Source organism: Solanum stenotomum, chromosome 9, assembly GCF_019186545.1.
Source record: "Solanum stenotomum isolate F172 chromosome 9, ASM1918654v1, whole genome shotgun sequence".
NCBI lineage: Eukaryota > Viridiplantae > Streptophyta > Magnoliopsida > Solanales > Solanaceae > Solanum > Solanum stenotomum.
Genome location: NC_064290.1, coordinates 20,512,167 through 20,524,770, shown reverse-complemented (window position 1 = coordinate 20,524,770; position 12,604 = coordinate 20,512,167). Strand labels below are relative to the sequence as shown.

At 37.5% G+C, this 12,604-nt stretch overlaps 1 protein-coding gene across 1 annotated transcript in view; it reads left to right on the top strand.

Annotated features, from left to right (window-relative positions):
* The window catches only part of LOC125876682 (WD-40 repeat-containing protein MSI4-like), a 1,104,907-nt gene that overhangs the window by 787,771 nt on the left and 304,532 nt on the right, over positions 1-12,604 (top strand). The window lies entirely within an intron of this gene.

The following is a 12,604-nucleotide window of genomic DNA, read 5'->3' as shown; positions in this document are numbered from 1 at the left end:
AGAGGGATCACAATTGTTCAAGTTTCTTCGAAGAAAAGGATAAGGTTCAAGCAAGGTTCACACATTTCACAAGGTTGACCATAAAAGAGGAATATTTTCAAATTGTTTCACTCTTCAAAATTGTTACCTAAGATCATTTCAAGTGCTTGCATCACTTAGTCAACGGGACCAACAGGGCAAATCTAGGTGTTATCACACAATTGTTCAAAGTAAGCTGGCACCAATATTAAACAAGTCTCCACACTTTTTAGCTAGTGTGCAATGCTCATCACAAGAGAGTCATTCGATAACCGGCTAGTCACAATGAGATGCTAAAGGTTCACACATTGTCTATGCAACTTCATTGGCCTCATCGTAGCCGCACATTCATTTCGTTCAATTATGAGCACTATTCAAGTCATCGGTATTGATCATAACTAATACTTAAATTCGCACAACAACAGCTACAATCACAAACAATAGAGGTGGAACAAATTTTAAAAATAGGTCAAACCGTTTCCATTTAAAACAAGGAGCCATAAGCTCAAGCATCCACAAGAGTACGCTCAAAATACAACCCAGACACATATAGATCACAAAACCCAATATTCAAAAACAAAGCAAAATCACAGGAGGTAGGTATAGAAATATCTCATCCCACCTACAAAACAAAAGTAGTTGTCCTCAAATGCAACTAAAACAAAGATAAATAAATAAAAACAACAGAGAGGGAGGTAAAAATGATCCTGTCTACTCAATCACTCCGTCTGTCGGAGCATCAATGCCCTGGGTAACACTCTGGGGTTGGGCATCAGTGCCCGGTGTAGTATCAGTTGTAACAGCACTAGACCTAGCCATAGTGGTGTCTCTCAAGGATGTCTAAACAGTCGAATGTACCATGGCCTTTACGACCTCAGTCAGGCCCTTATAGGTGGTCTCCTCCATATACTTTGAGTCTAGCCATATCTACGAAACGCATCAAATATTGTTAGAAATTGTTAAAAAAATTTGTAGAAATCAAGTTGCAGAAAGACTCACCAAAGCAGTCGGCAACTCGTCAAGTCGCTTAGGTGAGCCAGATCGGGCTCGCCAAAAGGACCAGCTTGAAAATTTTCCAGAAATAAGGCCAGTCGGTGATGTTCAAGGCTCTTCAACATATCACCGACACCACTCGGCGAGCGTAGACTAGCCTGCCAAGTATAACAGTGTGTTTTAAGGGTTAGGGGCACCGAAAGGTTGATCTAAGGAACCTTTCGGTGAGTCATCGAGTGAACTTGGCGAGCTCAGGTTTCCCGCCAAAAGTTACAGACTCTATTTAGCCAAAACAAGAAACTAAAGGCGATCATAGGAGGACATTGGCGAATCGCCGAACTGTTCGGTGAGCTCTACCCAGCTCGTCGAACTGCCCAACATGCCAATTTTTAACCCTGTTTCCCAAAATCAAGCCCGCAACCCCAGAAATCACAATCAAACACCTACACTATGCAATTAACAATAGACCCCTATGACCCATGCCTTCGGGGTACTCAGACTTCCCCCAGTTTGGCCAAAATTGGCCATTTGATGATTTTTGCCCTTAAGAATGACGTCAAACGCTTCATCAATGTGCAAATTACGTTATTTAGCTCAATTCGAGGCTACTCAAACTTCACCCAACTAGACCCAATACAAATTAACTACAACCCAAAAAATTAGAATTGATTTTAATGCACAAAATATGAGAAATCATCTTTTTAAGCAATTAGGCAAAAGTTTGAAACATAAAATAGGCAGTCTGACATATAAAACATTGTTTAAACAATTACCCAACACAAATCAATATAGATTCACCTATTGCATTTGAGTTTAACCACCAAACTAAAGTACGGAGTTCAAAAAATCAACCTGAATGCTGAATTGATAATTTGAACAACTAGGCGGCAAATTAATCCAATTCCGAGCACGAGATCACACAAAAAAAGTGTGAGAGTGTACGGGGTTAGAAATGAGAGAATATGAAAGATTTTGAAACTTTAAACTGTTTGGCCTTCTAAAATCTTTAAGTTCGTGGCCCTTTCAACGGTGTTAATCGACCACGCCAAACCACTCGGTGATGCACCAAGTGGTAATTCACCTCGTCGAGTTTTACAGGACCTCCATTCAATTTGGTGGTCCAAACGGAGGACAAAATCGTGCTCGCCGACCTGTTCGGCAAGTCACCGATTAAGTAATTGGCTCACCAAGTTTTACAGTCTTCCATTTCATGTTTTGTGGGTCCAACGGCAATCCAAATCGGGCTCGCCGACCTCTTCGACAAGTTTCCGACTAGACTTTTGGCTCGCCAAACTACTTCTTTTCCAACATACTTCACTTTTCAACCTACACATTCACACCCATTATTCAAATCAAAATCAAAGTATTAAAAACTTGGGTTGCCTCCCAAGCAGTGCCTTAGTTAACGTTATGGCACGATGAAAATACCCATTCAAGAATCATTTTCGGGGTTCGCCATTGTATCACTAGGCAGCCCCCCTTGTTGTCTTGGATTCAAATGTGACGAAATTTGACCTGTTTGGGTCTCCAACTGCTTAATAGAGACTAAGTGAGAGATCACCATCTGATTGAGAGTCGATACATCCTCTTTCATCTCCTTCAACACCTTGTCGAACCCTTCAACTTTGTTAAGAATGTGTGAGAGCATATCTTCTATCCAGCCACCTTCAGAGTCCTTGGGCTTTTGACACTCATGGGGAGGAACATACATATCCTTCTCCCCCTCTCTTTCCTCCCAAGTAGCATTACAATCATGCCATTCTCTGTCACGGTCTCTCCAGCCCTCATCTCTATTCCAACCTTTATTTCCCCCGACCTTGGGTAGTTTGCACGATAACTTCCTCCTTGATTGGCTAGGAAGTTCATTTCCTCATTGTACAACGCTTTCATCGGGGTTCACTCCACCAACACCCACAGCATTGACACTATTTTCACCTGCATCCATGACATTTTTAGCTAAGATATCCAGCTAGGTCATCATTTTAGCCATGTTTTGGTCTCTCTCTAGATCCTTTATGATTTGCTCTTTTGTCATTTTATAAGTAAGAGCAGAGACTTGGTCTTCTCGATTGTACCATGCCCTATTGATCTTGGTCATGCAATCATGATTCAGCCCCCCAAACAATCCTTTCAATTGTAGGAGTTTAAGCATTGTGCTTCTGATGTGAAAAACTGTGTTTCCTTCAGCCAGAGGCATATGACACCAACACCACCCACTTGGTTTGGGTCATTGAGGTTCCCAATGTCGTCTTGGTGGCCCACTTGGCTACCATTAATTCTGTTGACACTCATCTCCTCTTATGTTTAACACAAGCAACACAAAACAAAAAACTAAAATAAGTAGATTCAACTATAACAACAAAGATCACAATTTAACTTCAGTAAAAGAATTTTAGACAACAACACTCCCCGGTAGCGGTACAATTTTGATGAATAATGTTTCAAGCACACCTCATCTGATTTTAGGTGTAAATGATCGTTAAGCAATATATAACCCAACAATTGAGTTGGGATCGAATCCCATAGGGAGCGGTATGTGTTAAAATTCAATTAAGAAGTATGAATGTGATCTAACTAGTTATATGAATAGAATTTATCGAAAATACACGAAACAAATCAAAAGGGGTGACATTAAATGTCAGATGGTGTTTTTTTCATTTTCAGCTATCAACAACTATGCATTCACAAACAATATGAAATAACAATAAGGAGAGGAATTCTCGAGAAGTGATCGATTATAGGCAAATTTTGATATATGGGTGATTTAAACTGCTAGTAAATAGCTAAATGTCAGTGGGTAGGCTAGACTATAATTGAAATAGCTTTCTCTCGAACAACTATTCCGCTATTCCGCTTCAAGTGATTTCTCTCGAACATCAACAAGCATAGCAATTAAGAACTGCCCATAACCTTAATACACCTTCTCTCTCGAGCAAGATGGGTAGGATTGGGTTTAGGATTCACTCTCTCAAGTTGAACCCAAATCAACCCAATACCTACAAACCATTAATCAAAAGCTTTAGTTCAAAAACCTCTCTCTCAAGCAAGCTAAGAACACAAAATTAGAACTGCATTTGCAACTACAATTCATAAATTAAACCTCAGCTAATGATTAAACCCAGTTTAATATAGTATTTAAAATTGTAATTAACAATACCCATAAACTAATTCAACCCATAATCACATCATCACAACCCAAGAATTGGGGTTTTAGCCAAACATCATAAAAAGATAAAAATGGTTACCAAATCGATCAACCATCAACTAGTAAGAGTAATTAAGCCTTTAAAATGCTTTAATTTGCAGAAAATTTGAAACCCACTTGCAAAATCTCCAACTTGAGTCTCGAAGAGCTTTTCAAGTCTACTAAGAAACTATCAAAACTCAATAGAAAATTGGTCTAGACCAAAAAATCGATAATAGTTAAATGCTTAAAATATAATTTATAGTTGCCAAAAATAAGCCACGAAGGGCCATTAGGCAAAGTATGTCGAGTTCGCCGAACCACTCGATGAACCGCCCAATGCTCTCTTCTATCACCTTTTTGCTTTGGTATTCAGCATCCTCAAGTCCTGTAATTTTGGGCGATCTCTCTTTGCATCGCGGAACTGCTCGATTATTCACCGACTTGGTTTCTTCCCTCAGGGCTGGCACACTGGAACTTTAGGCGGTCAACTTAGCCACTCAACGATTCGCCAAATGCTCTTGGAAATCCTCAGGCTCACCTTTCTTCATTTCTTCAGTTTGATTTGTTCCTTTTTTTCCTGTTACTGTCCTTGCTTTGTTCCTCAATCCATATACCTGAAAATCAATGCTTTAACATCAATTTATGGTACAAATTAAGCATTTGAGGAAACTAAATCTATATAAATAAAACCTTGAATGAGTCCAAATCTCAGACTCATCATGTTACTCAATGGTTCATCGTGAATCTGTCCGTCATACGACAGTGAATGGAGAACTTGAAAAATCATAAGCAACAGTCATGGTGAGAAAATAAAGATCTAATGAAAATTGGTTCTCTCAAAATCAACCAGATTTAATAAGGTCTAAGGGTATCAACAAGTCCACTTATAAGTGTACTCATTGTGACCAATCAAAGCACACAAAAGATTCTTGTTTTAAAGTAATGGGATATCCAGACCGGTGGGATCATAATCATGATTCAAGAAGGAAAAATGCAAGCAAGAGTTCCACTATTGCAATTGTAGAAACAAATGCCAAGGAAAATGTTATTGGGCTATCCACAACCTTGGTAGCAACGAGAGGTAACAATGGTAAGGCTTTGAATTCATCTAGACTTGTTTCTAATAGTACATGGCTTATTGATTCCAAAGTTATGGATCACATGACATTTGATTCTAGAAAAGTTCTATCCCTTAAACCCTCGTCACAAAAGTATATTTCCACCACTAATGGTTCTTCGGCATCTATCATTGGGGAAGGATCCTTATCTCTCATTAATAATTTAAATTTAGACACTGTCTTTGTAGTTCCATCATTGGATTGTAATTTTTTGTCTGTTTCTCAAATTACCACTACTCTATCTCGTGTTGTGATGTTTTGGCCTGACTATTGTGTGTTTAAGGACATCCAGACGAAGAAGACGAATTGTTGGTACTAAACGAGAGAGGTTCTATTACTTGAATTTGGAGTCAAAAGTTCTAATCTGTTTCGCCAAGCATTATTAGTTGATATGTTAAGTTGTGAGGAAAAAACAAGGAAATATAATGTTTGGCTATGACACCGATGATTGGGACATGCTTCTTTTGGATATCTTATTAAATTATTCCCTAAGTTATTTATAAAATTTGACGTTTCTGATTTCAATTGTGATGTATGTGAACTTTCAAACAGTCACCGTGTATCTTTTTCACCAAGAATGAATAAAAATTAAATTCGTTTTATGATTATACATTCAGATGTTTGGGGTCTATCCAAGGTGAATGCGTTAGGTGGATCACGTTGATTTGTTACTTTTATAAACGATTGTACTAGAATGACTTGGGTGTGTTTGATGAAGCTCAAAAATGAAGTGAATTTGTTGCTTCAAAAGTTTCATAAAATGATTTGCACTCAATATAATGCCCAAGTAAGAGTTCTATGTAGTGACAATAGGGGAAAGTATTCCAACTATGAACTTAAGCGATATTTAGAAGCACATGGAATTGCTCATCAAACTACTTGTCCCAATACACCCAAACAAAATGAGGTAGCCGAGAGAAAAAAATCGTCATTTGTTAGAAGTTGTTCGTGCTCTATTGATGGAAGCTCATCTGCCACAATATTATTTGGGAGAAGCACTCTCTTGTACAACATATTTAATTAATCTAGTGTCTTCTAGCAGAATTAACTTTAGACTACCATCTCATGCTCTTGCTGAAGCGATAATTGCACCGGCAGTCCCAAATTTGACTCCTCGTGTTTTTGGTTGTGTAGCATTCTACATCTTCATAAGCATCAACGCAACAAGCTATCCCCTCGTGCATTGCGGTGTATTTTTTTAGATATGCTACTCATCAAAAAGGGTACAAATGTTTTTATCCTCCAAATCAATGAATGTTTGTTACAATGGATGTTATTTTTCATGAAGAGCCTATGTATTTTTCTAATGAAATAAAACTCCAAGGAGAGGACATGAAGGATATTTTGTCTATAAATTATGAAAAATTGATACTTTCTGCACCTAGTAACCAGGTTGTAGATGAATCAAGTTTATGTGGTGGTGAACATCAAGAAATGGGACATATCCAAAATATGGTAGAATCAGATTTGGATATTGTTGAAAATGAGGAAGTTGAAGAAGAAGATTTGGGTGCAACTGGAAATCAAGAAATTGAAGAAGTTAGTCCAATATAACATGAACCTCTCACCCAACAAGCAATTGATGTACCAAATCAATTTTCACCAACTCAGGATGTTTCTGATTTTGTACCCAAAACATCAGTTAAACAACTACCACCACGACACAATAGAGGTATTCCTAAACCCATCTATAAACCAGAAATTTCTAGTAAGACTAGTTACCCATTGAGCCATATCATTTTTTGGAATCAAATAAGTCATTTGTAAATCAATTATCTATTGTATCTATTCCTGACAATGTGCAGGAAGCCTTAACTGATCCCAGGTGGAAAGAAGCTTTGTGTGAAGAGATGAAATACTTGAAAAAAATGATACATGAAAACTTGTTGATTGTCCACCAGGAAAGAAAATAGTTGGATGTCGATGGTTGTATACAGTCAAGTACAAAACAGATGGTATGATAGAACGATTCAAAGTGAGATTGGTGTCTAAGGGATATACTTAGACCAATGGAATCAACTACAGAGAAACACTTGTACCTGTTGCAAAAAATCAATACAATTCGAGTGCTATTATTCTTGGCTGTAAATTTTGATTGGCCACTACAATAATTTGATGTGAAAAATGTTTTTCTACATGGTGATTTGTCTGAAGAAGTCTATATGGACTATCCTCCAGGGTACAAGATACCGAGATCACATGATTATAAAGTATGCAGATTAAAGAAATCACTTTATGGACTGAAACAATCACCAAGAGCATGGTTTGGAAAATTCATCAAATCTATGAAGGCATTTGGCTATACTCAAAGCAACACCGATGACACCTTTTTATTGAAGAGACAACAAGGTAAATTATTGTCCTTATTGTATATGTTGATGACTGGAAATGACCCTGAAGAAAGGAAAGCTCTCAAAAGCTACATGTCTAAGTAATTTGAGATGAAAGACCTTGCTCCATTAAAGTTTTTATTTGGAATTGAAGTGTCGAAATCATCTAAATGAATTTTCTTATCCTAAAGAAAATATAATTTAGATTTGTTAAAGGAAACTGGCATGATAGCTTGACAACCAGTTGATACACCTGTTGAAGAAGGCCTCAAATTAAGTATTGAACCTAATCAAATTTCAATGGATAAAGGAAGATACCAGAGACTTGTAGGAAGATTGATGTACTTAGCACACACAAGACCAGACCATGCATATTCTTTAAGTGTGGTAAGTCAATTTATGCATAATCTTGAAGAGAAACATCTGAATACAATTATGTTCATCTTGAAATATTTGAAGTTTGCTCTAGCAAATGGAATTTTGTTCACAAAATATGTAGATCCTCTAGTCACAAATGTATATACGGATGTTGACTGGGCTGAAAATATTGATGATAGACGGTCTACTTCAGAATATTTCACTTTTGTGGGAGGAAATCTTGTAACATAGAGAAGCAAAAGCCAAAATGTTGTTGCTCGCTCAAGTGCGGAGGCGAAATTTAGAGGAATGACACATGAAATATGTGAAGCATTATGTTTGAGACTTCTCTTAACATATTTGGGTTATCCACCTAAGGCACCAATCCAACTATATTGTGATAATAAGGCTGCATATGATATTGCACATAATCCGGTACAACACGATTGTACCAAACATGTGGAGGGAGACAGATTTTTCATCAAGGAAAAGTTGGATGGAAAGATACTAGTGTCACCCAATATTTGATCGGAGGACCAATTGACTGATCTTCTTACTAAAGCAGTTTCGAGTAAAATGTTCTCAAAGTTAAAGAGCAAGTTGGGCATGTTCGACATCCATGCACCAACTTGAGGGGGAGTGTAGAGATATTTTAGGGCTTGATTCTGTAATCTTTGTAAAATAAGAAGATATTAATTCTTTCCATATATTATAACTTAGTAGCAGTTATATATTCATGTGCATTCCTCATTTGAGAAATAATAGAATATAAAAAAAGAACTATTTTGTTCAAGATTTGAAATATTTCCTGAACTTGGATGATTTGGACTTGATTTTCATAATTCAAGCGCCATTAGTGGCGTATTTATTTGTAATGACCTGATTCCATCGTTAGGAAAAAGCCAATGGGGAAAGAATTGGGGCCAGAAAACTTTTTGATAGTAACATGGGATTTATTAGCCTAGTCCAGATTTGGACGAAATTGGAGTTATGTGAGTGTAGGGGAATATGGTAAAGATTGGGAGATTAAATTAGGAATTTGATCATATGAGTAGATAGCTAAGACGTTAAGAAAACCGTACAACTTTATGAAATCAAATTTAGGCGAATAGAACTCCCAAAACTGATCTTAGTGTGAACGAGTAGTTTATGAGTGTCATGGGATGAAGTTCTGTTGTGAAATGTGTGTTTGAGACTCTAATTACGATGTCCTATCTCCGTGCAATCCGTCAGTGTGAAATTTATCCCGCTAGGAAGAGTCTGTTATGGCGGCTTGGGAGCCGTCATAGCAGGCCAATCGCAACTTAAGTCAGAAATAAACCCCAAAAATGTTTTATTCTGCAAGTTTTAACTTTGACAACTAAGGAGCGACCCCTGGTGTTTTCTTGACACCTTTCCACCATTCTTGAGGCTAAAGGTAAGATTTTCACTCCCCGAATCCATTTTTCAATCTGTATAACTTAGTTTCTTGGGTAATTATCGATTGAGGAGGGTGTTGATCTAGAATTTATGGTGGAAAATGTGCTAATCTGGGTATGGGGATTAATGGTTTGACCTAGGATTAATGTTATTAATTATAATTCGGGTAATTAGGTCTTCTTTATAGATCCTCACGTTATTATGATTGTTTGTAGACCAAGAACAAGCGGAAATAATCCGTAAAGGAAAGAATCAAATTTCTTATGGGATTCAAGTTTTATTCGAGGTAGGTGATGATTGTTATTTCATGTTATGTGATATATGTTTGTACTTGCTTCATTATATTTCATGTATGCACGTGAATGTTGCAATATTGATCACACTAATTGTAAATGATTATGAATGAATAACAATATGCCATTAATTACCTCTTAATTGTATGATTGGGAGAATGTACATTGTGATTTTGATTGTGGTATGTTGAATGGAGCGGGTGTCATGTTCCGACACACTAACTGGGATCGGATGTCACATACCGACATAAATATTAGAACGGGTTTCACGATCCGACATAGTAACTTGGAACGGGTGCCACGATCTGGTACACTAACTGTTTGGGTTTGGGTTCCATGAGAGGACCAATGACTTGTTATAGATATGCATATTATTGAGAAGGTGGAATTGCATATTGATCTTGAAATAATATTGATATTGTATATGTTTGGTGTATGCATATTTTTGATGTTGTAATTACTTCCTTATATTGCACTTAGTGGGATAATCGTGTGATTCTATCAGTACATTGTGGTTGTGTACTAATACTGCACTTGCTATTTTTTTGTTGAGAATATGGCATCTTGAAGCGGCTACTGACAGACCTCATTTAGAAGATCAGTGATCGTCATCGAATTCAAAGGCGAGCCAGTTCTTTCGGGCTGCCTTGAGTTCTCCTTTTGTTTAGTCCATATCTTCGGACTTAGACTTGTTCTTTAGATAATTCTCCTGTTTAGTTTGGGTTATACCCATTTCTTTAGACTATGGTTCCTTGTTAGAGTTTTGCTACATTGACTTTCAGGTTCTAGGGAATAATTTCCACAATGCTTGTTAGGTCTTTTTGAGTTTATGGGAACTTTACTTTATTTCTACATTTAAACTTGCTTTTGTATCTTTAAATGCTTAGTTTTATGGTTAGTTGGGTTGTAATAATGGTTCTCCCTCCAGTGAATTAGTTTGGGTGCCAATCACAATGGTATGGATAGTAACAAAGTTGATATTAGAGCCCTAGGTTCGTTGATCTTATTGTAACTAAACAAGTCTAGTAGAGTCTTGTGGAACGTTACGAAGACGTCTGTACTTTCTTCGAGAGGCTTTAGGACTTTAGGAAAAACTCACTTCTTTCTACTCCTTCGTGCTATGACTTGAATCAAATTCGTATCTAGGTGATACAAATTGGTATCTTTCCTCCTTCACTCTATGTCCAAACTAGAGCAACAAAAGTGGTAACACCAGCACTAGCAAGAGAGGATATGTATAGACTACCGACATTTGAATAGGGTCATCAGTCGGAACAAGTATCTGCTACCTCGGATAGATGATATTTTGACCAGTTGTAGGGTGCATCAGTTTTCTCTAGGATTGATCTAAGGTCTGGCTATCATCAGTTAAAGATTAGACCTGAGGATATACCAAAAATGGCATTTAGGACCCTCTATGGGCACTATGAGTTTCTAGTTATGTCGTTTGGGTTGAAAAATGCTCATGCATCTTTCGAGAGTTTGATGAATGGTGTGTTCAAACCATTTCTTGATTCATTTGTTATAATATTTATTGATGAAATTTTGGTTTATTCGAAAAGTGAGGAAGAGCATGCCGACCATCTTCGTATTATTCTAGGTGTTCTTGGGAAACAAAAGTTGTATGTGAAATTTTCTAAGTGTGAATTATGGGTTGACTTCAGTTGCCTTTTTGGGGCATGTAAAGGAAAGGGGTAATGATAGATCCCCAAAAGATTGAAGAAATCCAGAATTGGGTCAGACCTAGCTCTGTGATTGAATTTAAGAGTTGTGTGGGGCTCCCTAGCTACTATCGTCTCTTGTGAAGGGATTAAGGTCAGATTTGCAGATTTAAGTTTATAGGTGACAACATTCAAGAAGTTTTGGTAAGGGACGGCTAGATAATGAACACCATTACTTTGGAAAATGCATTTAGTATTGTTGTCATAACATGTATGGGTTGTTTAGTGAATGATGAAATTAAGTTATGCCAATTGAGGTTAGAAGCTATACTATGATTTCCTAGATTGATTGTATATCACAGAGAGTAATGATACGACTACTACAATAGCAATAATGCTTACTTAGTTAAGTTATTAAGTGTGTTATAATTATGAAGAACCTAGGCATATGAGGAGGATATCAGCAAGGCCGTGATGGCCGGGGAAATGGTAATACAGGTAGAGGAGCAATGCAACCAGGCAAGGAGGTTGCTTATTAAGATGACATGGCTCAGTTTTATGCCTTTCCAGGAAAGACCGAGGTTGAGGCGTCAAATGCAGTGATCACATGTACTATTCTTATCTGTGACCGGATGACTGCTGTTTGTTTGAATACGGGTTCTACTTGTTCATATGTGTCAGTTCAGTTTGCCTTGGGATTTGATGTGTTTTGTGATGTACTTGATGCGCCATCCATGTTTTCACCCCAGTTGGAGAGTCTATCATAGTCACCCATGTGTATCGTGTTTGTCCTGTGTATTTATGGATTTTCAGACTTGGGTTGATTTGGTTATGCTGGATATGACTAACTTGATATAATCTTATGCATGATTTGGTTGTACCTTAATTATATCGGGCTTAATTGTAATACTAAGTCGGTAACTCTAGAGATCCTAGGTAGGGAAAGGTTAGAGTAGGAAGGGGTATACAAGCCTAAGCCAGCTAAGATTATATCTTTCGTGCGGTCTAGGAAACTAGTGGGGAAGGGTTGTTTGGCTTATTTAGCTCATATTTGGGATGATGAGGTTAAGTCTCCCTCTATTGAGTCTATTTTTGTGGTGTCAGAATTTAGAGAAGTGTTTCCTACTGATTTTCCTAGTATGCCTCCGAATAGATAGATTCTGCATTGACTTGGAACCTGGCACTTGCCCCATCCCCATTCCTTATTATCACATGGCTCCAGTAGAAT